At 36.1% G+C, this 22,608-nt stretch overlaps 1 pseudogene; it reads right to left on the reverse strand.

Annotated features, from left to right (window-relative positions):
• Nucleotides 1-22,377, reverse strand: part of LOC133689410 (uncharacterized) — a 57,084-nt pseudogene extending 34,707 nt beyond the window's left edge.
• Nucleotides 22,378-22,608: the final 231 nt, after the last annotated feature.

Consider the following 22,608-nt stretch of genomic DNA (forward strand, 5'->3'; position numbering starts at 1 on the left):
TATCTTAGAGGCAGAAATGGGTTCTTACCAAAACATATAACTTGTGAGTCTTACCTTTCCAACGCCATAAAATTTGCTTGAATCAGAGTTTATAACTCCAGATATAGTTAAAAATATGAGGAGAGGTCAGACAGTAATAGTTCAAAAATGGACAGTAACAGTTGGACAGTAACGGTCCAAGTGTTTGTTGATGAGCAATTTTGACTATCTTAGAGGCAGAAATGGGTTCTTCCCAAAACATAGAACTTGTAGCCTCATGTCTTCCCTTTCCAGCGCCATAAATTTCGCATGAATCGGAGTTCTATAACTCCAGATATAGTTAAAAATCTGAGGAGAGGTCAGACAGTAACAGTTCAAAAATGAGGCAGTGACAGTTGGACAGTGATAGTCCAAATATAAAGAAAGGAATGATAACTAGGATTGGACAAAGAACGACAGTAATAATGAGTGAAATGAGAAAAACATAAAGTACTAAGAAATGACTGAAAGAAAGACTTGGTGGTTGTTGATGTGGTTATTATAAAACATATCCTTGAGTGAGGAAAATTTATGAGATAAACCTGTGATTTGCAGGAGGGACCACATACGTGGTGCAACAGCAGCAGCAAGGGAGCACGAGTAGAGCTTATATTGCAGGTAGGTGATTCACACCTATGCTTTTTAATTAAATTCCATGATTTAATATATTATTGATGTGAAATGTGAATTACTAAATGTATGTGTCTTCAAGGTGAAAAGTTGTTATGTGAATTGCCAAGTGATGAAATTATCACTGATAAAGGAAATATGAGAAGTGTGATTTGAGGCATAAACTAGCATACATTTAGTGTATGTTAGGATCCCGGGTGAGGGGATCACCATGTATTGGCTAGCATACATTTAGTGTATGTTAGGATCCCGGGTAAGGGGATCGCCACGAATGGACTAGCATACATTCAATGTATGTTAGAATCCCGGGTAAGGGGATCTCCACGTATTGGCTACCATACATTCAGTGTATGTTAGGATCCCGGGTAAGAGGATCACCATGTATTGGCCAGCATACATTTAGTGTATGTTAGGATCCCGAGTAAAGGGATCGCCTTACATCGACTCCTATGAGGTGGTGATGATGATACCAATGAAATTGGTATCGGTAATGTGATAAAAAAAAAGTAATCACGTTGATCTTATAAGGTCTGGAATGAAGGTTGATAGTGGCTAAGGGAATAGTTATTAATAGTTTGAATAAGGAAGAGATTTTAAATTAAAAAAAAAAACTAGAAGGGAGAAATAAATGAAATATGAACGCATGTTACCCTGTTGAAATTATTAGATATTCATATTATTATATTTATTGTGATATTCACCTTGCAATAATATATATTTTGTTTCAGGATCATCGCATGCACGACAGGAGTAGATCCTAGCTTATGTTCCCTTCTTGAAATCTAGGTTCTAGGGAGTATACCCTTGTATTTTGTAAACATGAAAATGTTTGTATAACTTAATTTGTATAATAAATGTTTAAACTTGATTGGATGAATTTAACGTTGTAGTTCACATAACTATATTTCATGTCTATGTATTTATATTTATTTGATTATCCATCCATAATGATATTTTGTTATATAATGCATATCATAAATATTATGGGTGATAGGTGTGAGTATAATCGTGGAATTGAAACCCAGGATGATTGGGTCGGGAATTAAGTCATGAGATGTGAACTGTTAGAAGTGTAAACAGGTTACATGTCAATAACTTGGGACCTTCCGGTATAAGGAGGACCCCGTCAAAATTCCAGTAGATGTTAATACGAAGACCATGAATATATATACAAAAAAAAATTAACTACTCTGTTTTTCTATTGACATGAGATTGTTGTTTATCCCAGAAATGGGGGATGTTACACCTAGACTTTGCTTTCCTACAAGTTATGATTTATCACATATGTGTCGCACATCTTTTTTCATTTTAGGCCAACAAAAATGCTCATGCAACACCTCCAAAGTCTTAACAACACCAAAATGCCCCATCAACCCGCCTCCATGTGCTTCAGGTACAAGCAATTTATGCATAGAACTTAATGTCCAACACACAAACGACTCTCTTTAAACAAATATCCTTCAAGTTTATAGAACTTTCCAAAAGCCGAAGTTTCGCAAGCATTGTAAACATTAGTGAAATCACTGTCATCCTTGTACAATTCTTTTATGTGTTCAAATCCTAGAAATCTAGCATCCAAAGTAGATAAAAGAGCATACCTGCGCGAAAGTGCATCATCCACAATGTTTTCTTTTCCTTACTTATACTTGATCACATACAAAAAGGTTTCGATAAATTCCACCCATTTAGCATGTCTCCTACTCAACTTACCTTGTCTTTTCAAGTGCTTCAATGTTTCATGATCAGAATGTATCACAATCTCCTTAGGCCACAGGTGATGCTGCCATGTCTCTAAAGTTCTACCAAGGCATAAAGCTCCTTGTCATATGTAGGGTAATTCAGAGCTGCCCATTAAGTTTTTCGCTGAAATACACAATAGGCCTCCTATCCTGCATTAACACAGCTCCTATACCAATACCTGACGCATCACATTCAACTTCAAAAGCTCTCGTAAAGCCTATCAAAGCTAAAACAGGCGCCAAACAAAATTTATCTTTCAACAAATTAAAAGCCTTATCCTATTCATCATTCCATTTGAATCCAACAGACTTTTTCACAATTTCAATTAAAGGTGCAGCAATAGTACTAAAATCCTTTACAAATCTTCTATAAAAACTAGCAAGTCCATGAAAACTCCTTACCTCACTTACTGATTTTGGTGTAGGCAATCCCGAATGGCCTTAACTTTCTCCTCGTCCATCTTGATACCCTGTGTAGTTACGACATAGTCGAGAAACACAATTTTCTCCATGCAAAAGGTACACTTCTTAAGATTAGCATACAAATTGCTCACTACGCAATACACTAAGTACATGACGCAAATGATTAAGATGCTCATTCAGGTTCTTGCTATAGATCAAAATGTCATCAAAATACACAACAACAAACTTACCTATAAACGCACGCAATACATGATTCATTAAACGCATAAACGTCTTAGGCGCATTTATAAGTCCAAACGGCATGACTATCCATTCATACAAACCATGCTTAGTCTTAAATGTAGTTTTCCACTCATCACCCTTTTTTTTGGTAAGTTGACGTATGTATTAAAAGAAGAAGATACAAAGATTATAAGGGGCATTCCCCAGATTTACATTGTGAACAGAAACGTAAAACAACACATGGCTACAAGCTAGCCACCAAATAGAATACTAAGACCTAACTAGAAATTGTTTGGGACACTAATACAAACATAATATTAAATTAAGAGAATTGTTATCGACCCTCCAAGCTCTTTGGATTAGTATGTTTTCCTCGGTTGGTAGAACGTTCCTCGTCAAATCAAGCTTATCGCGAATGATACATTTGATTTGATCGAAGACCAAATTCAAAGTTCTAGACATTCCTGCAAAGATCCTTGCATTATGTTCTATACATTGTAGCTGCGAAACTATTGCGATGTCGTGGTCGCACAAATTAATTACCCTATCTTAAAACATGGATAAAGCAAAGAAAAGATAAACAAGCTCAAAACGGGCTCACTAAGGATAATATGCTTTAGGTTGGCTTTTTGGCTCGAGTGGTTAAAATTTCTAATGCCTTTATCATCTTCATGTACATATGTAATGTGAATGTAATCTCAACAAGATATGAAGCAAGTTCTAGAGATACATATCATTGAAAGAATGCACAATCAAAGAATATAATGTTGAAGGCTCAAAAGCTTGTATTGGTATAACACTGTAAAGTCAACATGGCATATTCTCAAAGTCAATCCCTAAATCAATTAAATCTTAAAATTGGCATGCACACATATTCATTTGATTTATATCTTCATCTATCTCAACTAATTCTCATACATAATACTTATATTCTCAAAAACTAATGGGAGTTCAAAAGATCAAACATAATTTTATTTTATTTTTTGAAAAATAACAAAGAAAACCAAACTTATCTTAATAACCCCACACAAACCAAAATTATCTTAATAACCCCACACTTATAACACAACATTGTCCTCAATGTTGAAATAAAAGAAAAGGAATATAGGAGAATGACAAAAAAAAAGTAAAATACGAAAAAAAAAAGATAAGGGAAAAAAAAAAGCAAATCAGATTTTTTTTTGTGCTGGGTTGCCTCCCAGTAAGCGCTTTTGTTTTTATGTTATTGGCTTGACATGTTGCATTCTTCATAGATTGGTTCAGCTAACTCTACAAAAGCGATGAGTTCTCCCGTCCAATTGTCATAAAAAGGTTTCAAGCGATGCCCATTGACCTTGAGTACTTTATTGGTTTCTAAACTTGTAATTTCAACTGCACCATAAGGAAAAATATTAGAAACAACAAATGGTCCAATCCAACGAGAGCGTAACTTTCTAGAAAAAAGTTTCAAACGCGAATGATAAAGAAGGACTTTGTCTTCAACATGAAACTCTTTTCTTGTAATTATTCGGTCATGAAGATTTTTGGTCTTTTCTTTGTAAATCCTTGTATTCTCATAAGCATCGTTTTGTATCTTTTCTAACGTGGTTCCAATCTTTTGGGTACCAAAAGGATAAACGCCACCCATTCATTGTCCGTGATGGGGAGAATGACTCCTGCATCATAGAGAACAGTTTGCAAAGCTTGCAAAGCCAATGCTGATTCATGCACGTTTTGTGGAACACATATATGCCTCTCCATCTCTTTTATCTTGGTAAAATCATAGTCATAGCTCAAAGCTACGCTTAATCCATCCTTACTATCAAAATCATAAAATTGTTGCACACACTTATCAACTTGGTCATAACATGTGATAGAATAAACATTGCTATAAGGATATGTCATTGCATCATGAAAAATAAATGCTATTTTTTCATCTCCTACCTCCATAGACAAAGTATCCTTACCACAATCAATCTTTGTATTGGCAGTTTTCAAGAATGGTCTCCCAAACAATATAGGATTGTTGTTTGATGAATCACAAGAATCATGTTTCATATCAAGAATATAAAAGTCGCATGGAATAACAAAACTATCAGTCTTGACTAGGACATCTTCTATCACACCAAGTGGGTAAACAAAACTACGATCCCCAAGTTGTATTACAATGTTAGTTTTATTCAAAGGTTCAAGACTAAGAGAATCATGAACATGTTTAGGCATAACACTAATGGATGCACCTAAATCGCACAAGGCCCTTTTAAAACTAGCATTACCAATAACACATGGGATAGTAAACGCACCTGGGTCCTTTTGCTTCAAAGGCATATTGAAAAGACATGACATTTTGTTGTAAGGTCACAATGTTAGAAGCCAAAGTTTTCATCATCTCACGAAGATTATCATTGGATGACGACCCCATAAAATTGGATTTTGTGAATGGAGAAGGGGATTGTCTTGCTTGATAATTCTGTTGGGATTGAAATCCATGGGGATGGAACTGTCGGCCTCGATTGCTTTGTTGAGGTGGGTTCCCATATCGTAAGTTGGGATGATCTCTCCATTCAGGATTGTACGTGTTGGAAAAGGGATCATATTTATATTGGGGTTGTCCATTGAATGCTCCATCAACTGCATTAGCCTGTTTAATGTAATCTTCTTGCATTGTTGGACACATATCTGAGGCATGTCCTTGTAAAGAACATATGCTACAAACTTTTACCTGCTATACATTTCCACCAGCCAAAGAACGCACAAGAGAAGTAAGATCATTAACTTTATTTTCAAGGTTAGAAAGACTTACCTCATTTACTCATTTGTTTGAGAAGTCTCCACGAGTGCCAAACTGTTTTGAATTGGCTGCCATGTTTGAGATCAATTGGCGTGCAACCTCTGGTGTCTTATCTACCAATGCCCCTCCACATGCAGCATCAATGATACTACAGTCAGTAGACATCAATCCTTCATAGAAATATTGAATGAACAATTGATCGGGTATTTGATGATGAGGACAATGAATGCAGAGTTGCTCAAATATTTCCCAATATTCGGAGAGTGTCTCTCCATGCGATTGTCGAATCCCACATATTTCTTTCCTTATGTTGGCTACTCGAGATGCTGGGAAATATTTTTCAAGGAAGATCTTTTTCATGTCATTCCAAGTTCCAATGGAACCTGGGAGAATAGAGAAAAGCCATGCCTTTGCTACCCCTTTTAAAGAGAAAGGGAAAGCTTTCAACTTAACCTGTTCTTCGTCAATTCCATTTGGTTTCATGCCAATGCAAACCATATGGAACTCCTTGAGATGAGTATGAGGATCATCTCCTACAAAACCATTGAATGTTAGTAGCAAATGTATAAAACCAGATTTGAGCTCAAAGTTTACATTATTGCTCCTTGAGTGTTTGTTGTCATGTAACAACCATGGTGTTGTGGTGAGCTTCCTTTCGTAACCTGTGTAAAGTGTTTTCTATTTCAAGATCTAACTGCACTTGAATTTGATTAGTATAATAGGTTACAGGCATAAATCTTCAAGAAAACTCTAGAAAAATCAAACTAATCAAACAAGAGATTGAAAACAATGCAAATTGTACAAAAATTCTACTATAGAAAACTAAAACTACCTAAAAACACTAGAAAATAACGAAATTTGGCCTCGATAGGGTGGGGTTAGTGGTTTTACCACTAGTTCTATTTAGAATGTTGTTTCCCTTTAGGAAACAAAAGGTCGATACCTCTGTTTTGAACACTACCGCTGCCGTAAGTGAACAGTACCGCCGCAAGCAAAAATTTGATCTCTTTTTTTAGAAAAAATAAATAACAATCACAGTAAATAAAAATAACAGTATAAGCACAAGAATCAACTAAAATTACTTCCCCGGTAACAACGCCAAAATTTGTTGCATGTCGTGGTCGCACAAATTAATTACTCTAGTTTAAAACGCACAACATAGTATAGAGCAAGCAAGGGGTCGATCCCACGAGGAAGTTTCAAGTTAGATTTTTATGTTGTACGTTATGCAATTAGGGGGATTTGGTTTGTGATTATCTAAACTATGGCAGCAATTAAACTAACAAACAAAATCAATTGAAACTGAAATATATCAAGAAAACAAACCTTGGTTGCAAGCACACATCCACCTACAGAAATCAAAACCGATCCTTGAAACGAAACTTCAGTTTATATTCTGAATTTTTTATCTTTTCTTAATGTTGGTTGATTAACGAATTTGCCGTATAACTAACCCTAACCAACAAACAATCACAGTGTCCGCACTAATGATTTAATCCAATGGCAGCCTTAAGATCTAGATAAATTCATTAATCTTAACAACCAAGTTGTTTGCTTGTGTTGCTTTGATCGAATGTTCTCTCTAAGTTTAATAACGTAGTTCTGCTAAAATTATCAAGCTTAGTTGCTTCACAATTTTATATACCATAACTCCGGTTTTGATATCAAACTTAGCAATAGATTGTTCACAATAATAACTTAGAGTCCGCTCTAGCAATTAAGATAAACAATCATAGGAAATATGCATAGGAAAACAAACATACTCATTCATAATACAAACTGAAAATAAATGGAAGAATAAATCTCACAGTTCTTGAAATCTGAAGATTTTTGCGTCCTTGCAACCAAGAAAATGAGCTTAGCCTTGCATATCTATTGAACAACTACTTCTAAAGATGGAAGAATACATGATTTCTGATTTGTAGAGGGGAGAGTTCGTGTTTCTTCTTTTATGGCTTGCACCCTTCTTTCTTTGATTCTACTGCACTCTCTCTCCCTCTCTCTTGGCTCTCTTAATAGCATAAACTTAGCTGCCTATTTATACACAAATTGTAAGAAAGAAAAATCAAAGTTCAAGTGTGAACATCAAGAGATGGTGGTAGTGTGAAGGCGGCTGGCAGCTGGTTTGTGGTTGGTGATTTGAGGTACCAGTCTTGAGGGTGGTGGCTGCCTTCCTTGACCTTCTGGATTGATTTACTAGAGGAGCTAAATTGCTGAAATTAAAACTTGGATGTCGGTTTGGATGCTTCGGGATGTAATTTGGATTTGTTTCTTTACGAAACCTGTTTGCTGGCAGAATTCAGTTGTCATCTTTGAAAACTCATCTCTCCCTCATATGACATCTTTTTTGGCTGAAATTTGGAGCGTTTATAGACCTTTGAGTCAGGAATCCAAAACAATTGGGTTTGCATCAATTGGGGATATCTACAGCTCCAGATATTGAATTTTGAATGGGAAAAGGTCAATATTGGCAGAATGCGAGTTTTGACTTTGAACGATGTGATTTCCATGCTCTTTCTTATTTTATTTTTCTTGACTTAGATTTCTAGAAAGGTATGGATGTTAGCTTTCTAATGCCACTGGAATCGCTTCGTTTCGACTTTTAGACTTCATGCTCTGCACAAAACATCGACTGAGAGTCAAATCTGCCAATTACCTCTAATTTACTTCTTTTTGCATATTTCATCTAAAAATGCCTTCAAAACATGAAACAAAGAATATCAAGGCATTTTATATAAATAACATAGGCAAAACACTAGATAAATGTGGGTGAAACTATCGAATAATATGGTTACATCAGAAACCTAGTTTACGAGAAACATTGACGAAACTTTTGCCATGCCAGGTGACAGTGGCCCATTGAATCCATTCATCTCAACCTTTTGCCATGCCATTCAACCATCTGATTATGAATTCTTAGTTGCTCCCAAGCTACTTTGACTGAGAATCTCTGATTTGGCAAATCCAACCAAACAATCTCATTGTTTTGCCCCATCTTTTCCACTCATCACCCTCTTTCATCCTAATCTGATGATACCCACTTTTTAAGTCAATCCTAGAGAAAATAAATGATCCATGTAACTCATCTAGCATGTCATCAAGCCTAGGAATAGGATGTCGATACTTTACCGTTATGTTATTGACGACACGATAGTCGACACACATCCTCCATGTTCCATTCTTTTTAGGCACAAGTACCCCTTCATCATTAACTCATCTACTTGCCTTTGAAGCTCTTTCATCTCCTTGGGGTTGTTTCTATAGGTTGGACGGTTAGTAATCCAATAAGGATGTTTTCAGGTAATACATCATCAAACTCCTGCATCAAAGATACAGCCACACTAGGAATAAGCAAGTAAGATCATCAGCTTATTACTGAAAAACACAGATCTGATTTGAGCTCCTTTTGCATAAAAATTAGGTTGTTTCTTTAATTTTTCCACACTATTATCATCACACAACCTTACTTTCTTCCCTCCTCTGATTTTACCTCCACTTTCAACCGGTTTAATTAATGATTTAGGTTTAGCCGAATCTTATGGTTTTCTCTCACCATTGTCCTCATGTGAATTTTCATTTTCCCATCCTCACATTTCTTTTTTAATTTCATTTGATCATCATACACTTGTTTGGAGAAAAAGGTACAAGAGTGATAGTTCTACCATCCTTTACAATAACGAACCTATTCTAAACCCATCATGAATCGCTTTCCGATCAAACTGCCATGGACGCCTCAAAAGTAAGTGACTAGCATGCATTAGGACTACATCACACAAAATCTCATCATAATACTTCCCAATAGCAAACGCAATCACATAATTCATCCTCTTCATCATCTGCTTCATGGCTTGCATTAGAAACTTAAGTGCCCTCGAGATGAGGTGGTGTGTTGTTTTGATATGACATGATAGTACCTGCAAAAATTGGTTAGTGGTAAAAAGAAATATCCTCACGTCGCTCGTGTTTCACTCAAACATTCTTAATATCCTTACACGCTCACACCTCTCGTCTCACCTTCTTGTGGTTCTCGCATAACTTAAACCAACACCAAATAGAACCAATCTTAGCAACACAATCCAAATATGTATATATGACTTAAGAAGCAATAAAAACCAGAAAAAAAGCAAAAACAAAACTGCGATGATAGTCTCGCGAGTAACTAGTGAATCTATCTGAAATACGAACAAAACTGAAGACTCGAATAAAAACAGAAATAAAATATGCAAAACATTATGAAACAACATCCAAATATGTTGGATATGTTGAAGATATACAGCAAGAAATGAAAATAACAGAAAGAAAGCGAGTTTCAAAAGTAGACGTAAAACAGACTCGTTTACGACAAGTCCGAATTTGGAACCTAATGTAAATGATATGTAATTGAGCTCCAATTTCAGATATCGTGCGATATCAATCCAAATAAAAAGAATATAAAGTTTGACCAATTTACGATAAGGTTTGATATACGGACGCAAAAACATTATGAATCAGACCTGATTAGACCTGAAATTAAAAACCAAAGCAAACGATATCCAATTGACCCCAACATTTATATGTGGTGCAATTAGGACCTCAGTAATTATAGTATCAAATTTTAGCTAATTCCGAGTTGATTGGATCCAATTTTCTCTTGTTTAGTTTTCTGCGTCAGAAACCAATAAATGTCTTTTTGAACGATTTTTTTTGCTTTTCTCTTTTTTTATGCTACTAATATACTTTAAACAATAACAGAATGAAATAATATTTTTTTTATGTGTTGCAAATTCAAGGAGAAGAAGAAATTGGATACTAAGGAATTTTTGCGGAATTAACAAGAAATGAAAATTTCTGAAGGATATAACCTGATTAATGGAGCCAAGCTCTGATACCAAATGATGTGAACCTCGTGATTACGTGGTCACTCAACCCACACGCAAAGACACTCAGGTTTGATAGGAGGGTGACACAAAGATAACTTGTACCCAGGCACTAGCACAATTGGAAACTGAGACCTCCACCCAATAAATATTGATTCGTGAACGAGAAGTATAAGGATGACGCCACGAAGACAGTTGTTCTTCGATAAGTTGTTTTCAGTTCTTTAGAGAACTAAGGAAGGGAGATTATCTCACCTACACACAACAAGTGCGGCAAAGAAGTTTATTGATGTGAAAATTGCGTAACCTTACATGTTTGGTTGTGCCTTTATTTATACTGACTCAAGACTAAAGAAACCCTAATGGACCCCCCCTAGGTGGACTTATATGAAGCACACTTAAAATTGACCCAGTAATAAAACCCAAAAATTAAGAAGAAAATAAAAAAAAAATAAAAAAATAATCATTTTAAATATGCTAGAATCAGATTTTTCACCCTTAAGAAGTCCTAAATAAACTAGGAAAAATTTGATTTGAAAACTTTTGTTGCTGCCCCTTTGATGTCCTTGATTAGCTTGGATTTCCTTGTTTAACATAGAAAAATAAAAAAACAAATTTCCTCCTTTGTTGCTGATTTAATTACATCCCTTCCTAAGTTAGGTGACACGATCAAAGAGTTGATGTCTTATCCCAAATACAGGAGTGTCAAAGTAATAAATAACCCGGTAAGACCGGGGTCGAATCACAGGGAGGTGAATTATATAATAATAATAATAATAATAATAATAATAATAATAATAATAGCAACAACAACAGCAGCAACGATCATGATGGTGATGATGATAAGTCAAAGAGGAGTTTGAGATGTAAGATAAATGTAAAGATTAAACAATGATAAAAACAAATGTCAATGTTAGAGGATCCACTAATAGTATTAGAGATAAGTAAAGTATAAACTCTTTATAAATTATCAACATGATCATATTAATTATCTTATTTACGTAAGACCATACTTATAAATTTTATCAGGTATTCATGATGCTAACTTATGTTGATAATAAATCAAGTTCCTCTCATAACAACGATGTCAGCCGAAGACTATGAAGGATCAAGTATTTGATGTACTAAATGTTATACAACACAAATCTAGACTAACCATTTAACAAGCAAGATATTAAGAGTTAATAAGATAAAAATAATAAGACATGTTAATAGCAAACTTTCTTGGATATAAACATTAAAGTCCATGTTGAGTTTATATTATATATAACACCATTAGTGAAACCTTTTCACCTTGACATAATTAACTTAGCTAGACATTATGAAGAAGAAAAACATAAATAAACAATATAAGAACATAAACATGATATAAGTTAACTAAGTATAGTAAAGGAAATGAAAAGAATGGACAAGAGATTAATGAAAGCAAAACTTAAGCATTACAAAAATATAAAGAGAGAGCAAAACATGATCTTGATTTAAGAACCAAGATTCCTAATGAATGACAAATGCCTTCTTTTATAGGCTAAAATTCAGAACTATTCATTTGATAATTGATTATTGATGTAGTGGCCAACTATTGATTTAGTAGACTTGGTGGACAACAATACTCAAGCATTTTGGCTGGATAAAATGACATTGATGCAATCAGAATTTGGCAAAGTGTTCCCCATGACAGTTGTTGGCAATCATCTTATCTTTCCACCCATAAAATTTCGGAGCATTTGGATCACTGGAGCTCGAGATATAGCTAAAATACTGAGTAGTGCTGCAGGTGGACGTGGTGGATAGCCCTCAAGCTCTTGTTTGGATGAAATGTCATTGTTACAGAATTTAAGCACATCTTCTTCATGCAAGTTGTTGGAAATTGTCTTTTTCTTCCATTCACCAAATTTCACATCATTTTGTGTTCTAGAACTCCAGATATGGGTAAAATTCTGAGCAGTGTTTGGGCTAGATTGTAGGATAGATTCTGACTTCTCTTTTGTGGCCAAACTTTGAATTTGAAAACAGCAGATTTAGGTCTTACACTATTCATAAACATTGTAGGCCTATTTCTTAGCTTTCTATCCATATAAATCAAACTAAAATCCAAGATCTACAGCTCCAGATATGACCCAATAACTAAACAGTGTTCCAATTTGAATTGAATCGGCATCTCCTTTCTAAGCTTAGCCTTTTCTTCATCCTTTCACTTTCAATAGTTAATCGCATCAATCAATCCTTTGAATTGTGAGATATGCCTGCATTTAAATGAGCATTTACCATAAATTAAAGCTATCTTATATTATCAGACTTGTTATTATAAAACATGCTCTAGTTAAGGAGTTGTTGATACTTCAAGTGCAAAATAATGATATAAAACCTTGATAAAAATACACTTTTAAGTACTAATCACATCCCCCAACCAGCTTATTACTAGTCCTTAGTAATCAAAGCGTTAAAATAGAAAAATAATTTGCAAGTTCCACAAAGCAAGGCATTCATCATTTAACTTCCATTAAGCTATCCAAGTAAACAAACTCATTAAATTTATATATATCTGCTTAATACCTCTTAAACAAAATTTTTTTTTTGGTAAGTTGACATATGTATTAAAAGAAGAAGATACAAACATTATAAGGAGCATATCCCAGATTTACAATGATAACAGAAACATAAAACAATAGATGGCTACAGGCTAGCCACCGACCATAAAACTGAAACCTCACTAGATTCGTTAGGGAAACCAATACAACTAGCTAACTAACAAATTAAGAATTTATGGTATTCACCCTCCAAGCTCGTTGGATCCTTTTGTTTTTATTTGTTGATGCGACATTCCTCATCAAATCAAGCTTCTCACAATGATACATTCGATTTGATTAAAGATCAAATTCGAAGTTCTAGACATTCCAGCAAAGATCCTTGCATTCCGATCTTGCCATACATAATACACTGTAGCTGCAAAACTCAGTTTACGAGAAAAATTTATGAAACTCTTGCCATGCCAAGAGACAGTGGCCCATCGAATCCATTCATCGCAGCCTTTTGTCATTCTTGGAATGTCGCATCTGTCACAAACATCCCACCAGATCGCTTTAGTATAGGAGCATTCAAAGAACAAGTGGTTGTGATCCTCATTGTTGCGGAGACAGAGTGAGCATCTATTGGGACCATGTATACCAAACCGATGAAGTTTATCTTGAGTTGTGAGTTTCTGTTGGACAACCATCCATAAAAGAAATGAATGTCTTAGAACAACATTCTTGAACCACACAATGTCATGCCATTCAACCATCTGACGATGACGTCTTAGTTGTTCCCAAGCTACTTTGATCGAGAATCTGTGATTTGGCGAATCCAACCAAACTATCTCATCTTTTTGCCCCATCTTAGGATTAGAATTGGAAGGAATAGCTTCTATAATGGGGTGCCAGCCAATAGCTTGGGTGGTAGGAGTTTTCCATTATGAGTTACGAATTAGCACATTCACCTTCGCGTTCTTGGCCATACCTGAATCATAGATGAATCTTTCCCCGTAAGAATCCGCGAGTGGGCTGTGAGGATGCTAATTGTCAAACCATAGAGAGGTTGTCATTCCATCTCCTATGATGTACTTCATCTTCGGCCATGCTAAGGATCTGAGCTTTAGAATCTTTCCCCAAACCCAGTAGCAATTTTGTGGCGTCTTGATTGTCCAGAAATTCCTACCTCGCAACAGATTGGATCTGATCCAACTAGACCATATTGAGCCATCTGAGTCATTGCACAGGTTCCAAATGTGTTTCAACAAAGCAATCTTGTTCCATTCTGTTATCCTTTTTATTCCTAGCCCCCCCTCCTTTTTTGGAAGTAAAATATTAAACAAAATATTAATAAACCTTCTTTTTTATGTGCTCAATGTATGAAAACATAGATGATGGGGGTTTTTATTGGAAGAAAACAATATTTTGTTCTAATGTTTAAGGTTAACTTCCTCGGGTTGGGATTATTTTCTTTTTTTTCTTTATATATATATATATATATATATATATATATATATATATATAACTTAAAACACAATTCTTCTTTAACCCATGTAGCGAGCTTTCGGCTAATGACTCCCAAACCAGTTGGTCTTAGGGCATTAGGTGTTGAGATACCCCTTTGAGCTTAATAACTCGGGTTGCAGATACTGATACAAAGATCGTGCAATGTTTGATTCCCTTAAACTTTTCTCCTTAACCCATGTAACAAGTGTTGGGCCAATATCTCCTAAGTCAATTGACTTTATGGTATTAAGTGTTAAAATACTCCTTCAGGCTTAATTACTTAGATTAGGGAGACTACGAAACCAAACTTATTTATGTTTTTATTATTGTTTTTCTTGTTTTTTTGTTTTTTGCAAATTATATACTTTCCATTTCCCTTAGTTCTTACATTTAACAAAAGAACATAAATAATGTAATAATCCAATGTGTGACCCACAATCATATGTTAAAGTGTATGTGTGAAAATAAAAGTTTAAAAATACTTGTTAAATTAGTATATAAGCAGAATCAATTGGTAATAATGCGAGAGTTTGTAAACCTGAATATTTTAAGAAGTATTATGATAGACCTTGTTAAGAATGTTTACTAAGATGCGTCTTAATAGTCACTTTAACAAAAGAACTCCTTGACTCTGCCATCTTAGTAACAACGGTTTTGAAAATAGAAAACACAATTAGTTAAAAAAAAAATTTAGATATCGACTACCCTTTCCCCCTAACCAAAACGAGACATTGTCCTCAATGTCCTAAGGTAGAAAGATAGAGTATAGAAGACATCACCTGAAACAACGAACACTAATAAACCTGAAACACACTTAAAAAAGTATAAGAAATAACAAAACAAAATAATAAAACAAACACAAACGAAGGCTCAAATCCAATCTAAGCTTTTACGGCTTTCCTTAGTTAACCAATGTGTGCGACTCATGGAGGGATCAATGATAGGGATGAAAGATTGTAGTTGGTCAATCAATTGTTCAGCAGTAGCAGCAGAGATTATGATTTGTCGTGCTGAAAATGTGAGAAATTTTTGTTCCATAGCTTGATCAAGAAAAGACAACAATTGATGCAAACCTCGTGATCACGTGGTCATGTAACCCACATGCAAAGACACCAATTCCTGAAAAGCCAAGTAAATCAGGTTTGATAGAAGTGTGACACAAAGATAACTTGTACCTAGGCACCAGCACTATTGGAAACGGAAACCCCCACCCAATGAATATTGATTCGCGAACGAGACGCCACGAAGCCAGTTGTTCTTCGATAAGTCGTTTTCAGTTCTTTAGAGAACCAAGGAAGGGAGATTATCCCACCAACACACAATAAGTGCAGCAAAGAAGTTTATTGATTTGCAAATTGCATCCATCATGCTCCTTAAATGTCCCAAGCCCCTCTAGGTCCATCTTGCTCCATAAGTTCTGAACAAGCGCATTCAATGCTTCTTTAAGCTTCTTTGCCCTAGCTCTTGTGATTGGCCCAATTGGCACCTCCAATGGGTCGTTCGCATGATTACGCTTGGTGTTGGGCTGATCTGCATCATCCCCTCTCTCTTCAAAAGGATTCGACCTCAAATCATCGCCTACATCAAACAAAGTAAGATCAGAAACATTAAAGGTAGCACTGACACCATACTCACCAGGCAAATCAACTTTATAAGCATTGTCATTGATCCTCTCAAGTATCTGAAATGGCCTATCTCCTCGTGGTTGTAGCTTTGATTTGCTATGGGCCGGAAATCTCTCCTTGCGCATGTGCACCCAAACCCAATCGCCGGGCTGAAAGACAACATGTTTGTGCCCTTTATTGGCTTTGGTCGCATACACACGATTTCTCTTTTCAATCTGTTGCCGCACACTCTCATGGAATGTCTTCACCACCTGTGCTTTACGATTACCATCCAAACTAACCCTTTCATCAATAGGCAAAGGAATCAAATCCATTGGAGTTAAAGGGTTAAATCCATACACAATTTCAAATGGTGAAAATTCAGTAGTAGACTGCACACTACGATTATATGCAAACTCTATAAATGGCAAACAATCTTTCCAATTCTTTAAATTCTTTTGAATGACAGCACGCAGAAGTTGTGTTAAGGTCTTATTAACTACTTCAGTTTGTCCATCTGTTTGAGGGTGACAAGTAGTTGAAAACAATAGTTTAGTACCCAATTTTCCCCATAAGACCTTCCAAAAATAGCTAAGGAACTTAACGTCTCTATCAGAACAATGCTCTTTGGGACCCCTTGAAGTCGTACTATCTCCCTAAAGAACAAATCAGCAATGTCAGTGGCATCATCGGTTTTATGACATGGAATAAAGTGTGCCATCTTTGAAAACCTATCAACAACTACAAAGATCGAATCCTTACGCCGTTTTGACCTAGGTAAACCTAAGACGAAATCCATCGAAATGTCTACCCATGGTTCCTTAGGTACAGGCAAAGGGGTATACAAGCCATATGGTTGAGTCCTAGACTTTGCTTTCCTACAAGTTATGCATTTATCACATATGCATTGCACATCTTTTTTCATTTTAGGCCAATAAAAATGCTTATGCAACACATCCAAAGTCTTAACAACACCAAAATGCCCCATTAACCCGCCCCCTTGTGCTTCACGTACAAGCAATTCACACATAGAACTTAATGGAACACACAATCGACTCTCTTTAAACAAATATCCATCAAGTCTATAAAACCTTCTAAAAGCCGAAGTTTCGCAAGCATTGTAAACATTATCAAAATCACTATCATCCTTGTACAATTCTTTTATGTGTTCAAATCCTAGAAATCTAGCATCCAAAGTAGATTGATTAGTACTTAAAAGTGCATTTTTATCAAGGTTTTATATCATCATTTTGCACTTAAAGTATCAATAACTCCTTAACTAAAGCATGTTTTATAATAACATATCTAATTATATAAGATACCTTTAATTTATGGTAAATGTTCATCTTAAATGCAGGCCTATCACATAAATAAAAGAATTGATTGATGAGTTGAAGTACTGAAATTGAAAGGACAAAGAGATGGCCAAACTTAGAAAAGAGATGCTGGTGCAGTCCAAACCGGAACACTGTTCGGTAATTGGGTCATATCTGGAGCTGTAGATCTTGGCTTTAGGTCCATTTTATATGGATGGAAAGATAAGACATAGGCCTACAACTTTCATGTGGAGCCCAAGATTTAAAAAGGCCGTTTTCAAGTCCAAATTGTAGCAACAACGAAGAAGTCCGAATCTGTCCTGCAGCCCAGACACTGTTCAGTGTTCAGCCCATATCTCGAGTTCTAGAAGTCCAAATGATCTCAAATTTTTACCCTGGAAAGATGAGACAATTTCCTAGAACTTTCATGATTCAAGTTTGTTCAAATTATGACGTCATCAATGACGTTTTTGGCAGACAAGAAGATAAGAATTGTCACCAAGTCAAGATGTGGCCACCCACTCATCAATTAGTCAACAAATCAATAGTTCCGAATTTTGGCCTATAAAAGGAGGCATTTGCCATGTATTTAGGCATCTTGGTGTTCAGATCAAGATCATGCTCTTGCTCTCTCTTTATATTTTGTAATGCTTAAGTTTTGCTTATATTAATTTCTTGCTTATGCTTTTCATTTCCTTTCCTTGTTTATTTATGTTTCTTTCTTTCATTATGTCTAGCTAAGTTAATTATGTCAAGGTGAAAAGGGTACACTAATGGTGTAAGAATAAGTATAATATAAACTTAACATGGACCTTAATGTTGGATACTAACATGCCTTATATTTGTTATCTTGTTCACTTTTAATACTTTGCTTGTTAAATGGTTAATCTAGATTTATGTTGTATAACACTTGGTACAACAAATACTTGGCACTTTCATAGCCCATACTGTATGGTATAACCGACACCTGAGCTATGAAAGGAACTTGATTTGTTGTTAACATAAGTTATAATCATAAATGCCTGACAACATTTACAAGTATTAGCATTATTCGAATAAGATAGCTAATGTAATCATGTTAACAATTTATAATCTGATTGGAACCTCCTTGTGTGTGGTTTCCAATTGAATAATAAGGGTTTATACTATACTTGTTTGAAGTACCATTAGTGGATCCTCTAACCTTGACATTTGTTGTTATCATTGTTTAATCCTTACGTTAATCTTTCATCTCAAAGTTCTCATCAACTTCTTCCTCTTCTTCTTCACTATTATTATTATCACTATTGTTGTTGTTGTTGTTGTTACTATTGTTGTAGTATTATTGTTGCTTATAATTTATACAAGTAACCTCCCTGTGGTTCGACCCCGGTCTTGCCGGGTTATTTATTACTTCGACACTCCTGCACTTGGGAAAAGACATCAATCTTTTGGTCGTGTCATAGATAAAAGAACATACCTGCACGAAAGTGCATCAGCCACAATGTTTTCTTTTCCTTGCTTATACTTGATCACATACGGAAAGGTTTCAATAAATTCCACCCATTTGGCATGTCTCCTACTCAACTTACCTTGCCCTTTCAAGTGCTTCAATGATTCATGATCAGAATGTATCACAAACTCCTTAGGCCGCAGGTAATGCTGCCACGTCTCTAGAGTTCTTACCAAGCCATAGAGCTCCTTGTCATATGTAGGGTAATTCAAAGCTGCCTCATTAAGTTTTTCGCTGAAATACGCAATGGGCCTCCAATCCTGCATTAACACAGCTCCTATACCAATACCTGACGCATCACATTCAACTTCAAAAGGTCTTATAAAGTCTGGCAAAGCTAAAACAGGCGCCAAACAAAGTTTATCTTTCAACAAATTAAAAGCCTTATCTTGTTCATCATTCTATTTCAATCCAACAGACTTTTTCACAATTTCAGTTAAAGCTGCAACAATAGTACTAAAATCCTTCACAAATCTTCTATAAAAACTAGCAAGTCCATGAAAACTCCTTACCTCAGTTACCTATTTTGGTGTAGGCCAATCCCGATGGCCTTAAATTTCTCATTATCCATCTCGATACCCTGCGCAGTTACGATATAGCCAAGAAACACAATTTTTTCCATACAAAAGGTACACTTCTTAAGATTAGCATATAATTGCTCACTACGCAACACACTAAGTTCATTACGCAAATGATCAAGATGCTCATTTAAGTTCTTGTTATAGATCAAAATGTCATCAAAATACACAACAACAAACTTACCTATAAACGCACACAATACATGATTCATTAAACACATAAACGTGCTAGGCGCATTTGTAACTCCAAACGGCATGACTAACCATTCATACAAACCATGCTTAGTCTTAAATGCAATTTTCCACTCATCACCCTTTTTCATCCTAATCTGATGGTACCCACTTTTTAGGTCAATCTTAGAGAAAATACATGATCCATGTAACTCATCTAGCATGTCATCAAGCCTAGGAATAGGATGTCGATACTTTACCGTTATGTTATTGACGGCATGACAATCAACACACATCCTCCATGTTCCATCCTTTTTAGGCACAAGTAGCACTGGCACAGCACAAGGACTCATACTCTCAAGAATGTGCCTCTTCATCATCAACTCATTTACTTGCCTTTAAAGATCCTTTGTCTCCTCGAGGTTGCTTCTATACGTTGGATGGTTAGGAATCGAAGCTCCGGGCATAAGGTCAATTTGATGTTCAATCCCTCTTAATGGTGGTAATCCATTAGGGATGTCTTCAGGGAATACATGATCAAACTCCTGCATCAAAGAAACAGCCATACTAGGAATAACAGGATCAAGATCGTTAGTGTTAAAATAAGCCTCCTTATACACAAGTAAGATCATTGGCTTATTAGTGAAAAATGCAAATCGATTTGAGATCCTTTTGCATAAAAAGTAGGTTGTTTCTTTAATTTTTCCACACTACTATCATCACACGAGCTTACTTTCTTCACTCCTCTGTTTTTACCTCCACTCTCAATCGGTTTAATTAATGATTTAGGTTTAGCCGAATCTGATGGTTTCCTCTCACCATTGTCCTCACGTGAATTTTCACTCTTCGTGTCCTCACATTCTTTTTTTAATTTCATTTGATCATCATACACTTGTTTTGGAGAACGAGGTACAAGAGTGATGGTTTTACCATCCTTTACAATAGTAAACCTATTTCTAAACCCATCATGAATCGCTTTCCGACCAAACTGTCATGGACGCCCTAAAAGTAAGTGACTAGCATGCATTGGGACTACATCACATAAAATCTCATCAGAATACTTCCCAATAGCAAACGCAATCAAAACCTGCTTAGTAACCCTCACTTCACCACATTCATTCAACCATTGCAATCTATAACGCCTAGGATGCTTAATACAACTCAGATTCAATTTCCTCACAAAGGGGTAGCAACATTAGCACAATTACCTCTATCAATTATAATGCTACATACCTTGTTTTGGATGTGACATCGAGTGTGAAATATATTTTCCCGTTGCTGATCTATATCATCTTCCTTGATTTGCATGTTCAGCGCACGCCTTATAACCAAGGCCTCTCCCTCAACAGGATATGCAATCTTCTCATCACTACAATCTACCAAAGGTGGCATCTCTTCACTTTCAGATTTTTCACTTTCAGATTCAACCTCCCCATTGTCTCTTGTAAGCATAACTCTTCGGTTTGGACATTGAGATGCAATGTGCCCCTTCCCTAAACACTTAAAGCATTTAATATCTGTATCACGAGTAGGTTGAGATTCAGATTTACCTTTCCCATCCGTATGAGTATCGTTTGGGTAGTTTGACCTTTGCATAAGGCTTTGGTTGGACAACCCCCTCTCTCTTCATATTCGGCCTCCATATTGAGGAAGATGAAGCTGAATTGGTCTGAAAACGTGTACTACCCCTTCTCTTGATTTGCCTCTCCACTTTCGTTGCCATATGGACCATGTCCTCCAATTCCACACAATGTTGTAATTCTACAACATTAGCAATGTCTTTATTTAGCCCATTTAGAAATCTAGCCATAGTAGGTTCCCGATCCTCAATCGCATTGGCCCGAATCATGGCCATCTCCATCTCCTTGAAATACTCATCCACGGACCTAGAACCCTGATTCAAACCCTGCAATTTCATATACAAATCTCTATAATAGTGGTTAGGCACAAATCACCTTCTCATCAACACTTTCATCTCCTCCCACGACACTACCGGCCTCTCTCCACTCCTCCTTCTACTAATAACATTCTGATCCCACCAAATCAGTGCATAATCCGTGAATTTGATGACTACTAATTTCACTTTCTTCGTCTCCGAATAGTTATGGCAATCAAAAATCCAATCCACCTTTTTCTCTCACTCCAAATATGCCTCGGGATTGTTTTTACCTTGGAAAGAAGGTATTTTCAGTTTGATAGCATCCAAATCACCATCTAATGATGCATGTCCCCCAACACTACAGAAATTTTCCCTTTGGCCGAATTGGCCCCTAGTTCTATTCCCATAATTCCTTCGATTTCTAGGCTACCGAAAACCTTCCCGATGGCCTATGGCCTCATCCTCAAAACCACCATCACCAATATCATCAACAGCCTCCTTAAAATCCTCATAATCAGCCCACCTTGGCCTTTCGGCCCTACTGCCATTGTTTGCTTTCGATTCAGCCCCAAGCTTCCTCACATTTTCGGTGCTTGTACCAGCCTCGTTACCACGTTTCTCCACCCTATCAAGCCCGTCACACACATTTCCCATCACAAAATTCATCCTCTCCATCATCTGCGTCATGGCTTGCATTTGGAACGTAAGTTCTCCCTCGGGATGGGATGGTATGTTGTTTTAGTCTGACATGATAGTACCTGCAAAAATTGGTTAGTGGTAAAAAAAAATTATCCTCACGTCCTCGTGTTTCACTCAAACACTCTTAATATCCTCACACGCTCACACCTCTCATCTCACCTTCTTGCGGTTCTTGCGAAACTGAAACCAACACCAAAT

The sequence above is a fragment of the Populus nigra genome, chromosome 3 (assembly GCF_951802175.1).
Source record: "Populus nigra chromosome 3, ddPopNigr1.1, whole genome shotgun sequence".
Lineage (NCBI taxonomy): Eukaryota > Viridiplantae > Streptophyta > Magnoliopsida > Malpighiales > Salicaceae > Populus > Populus nigra.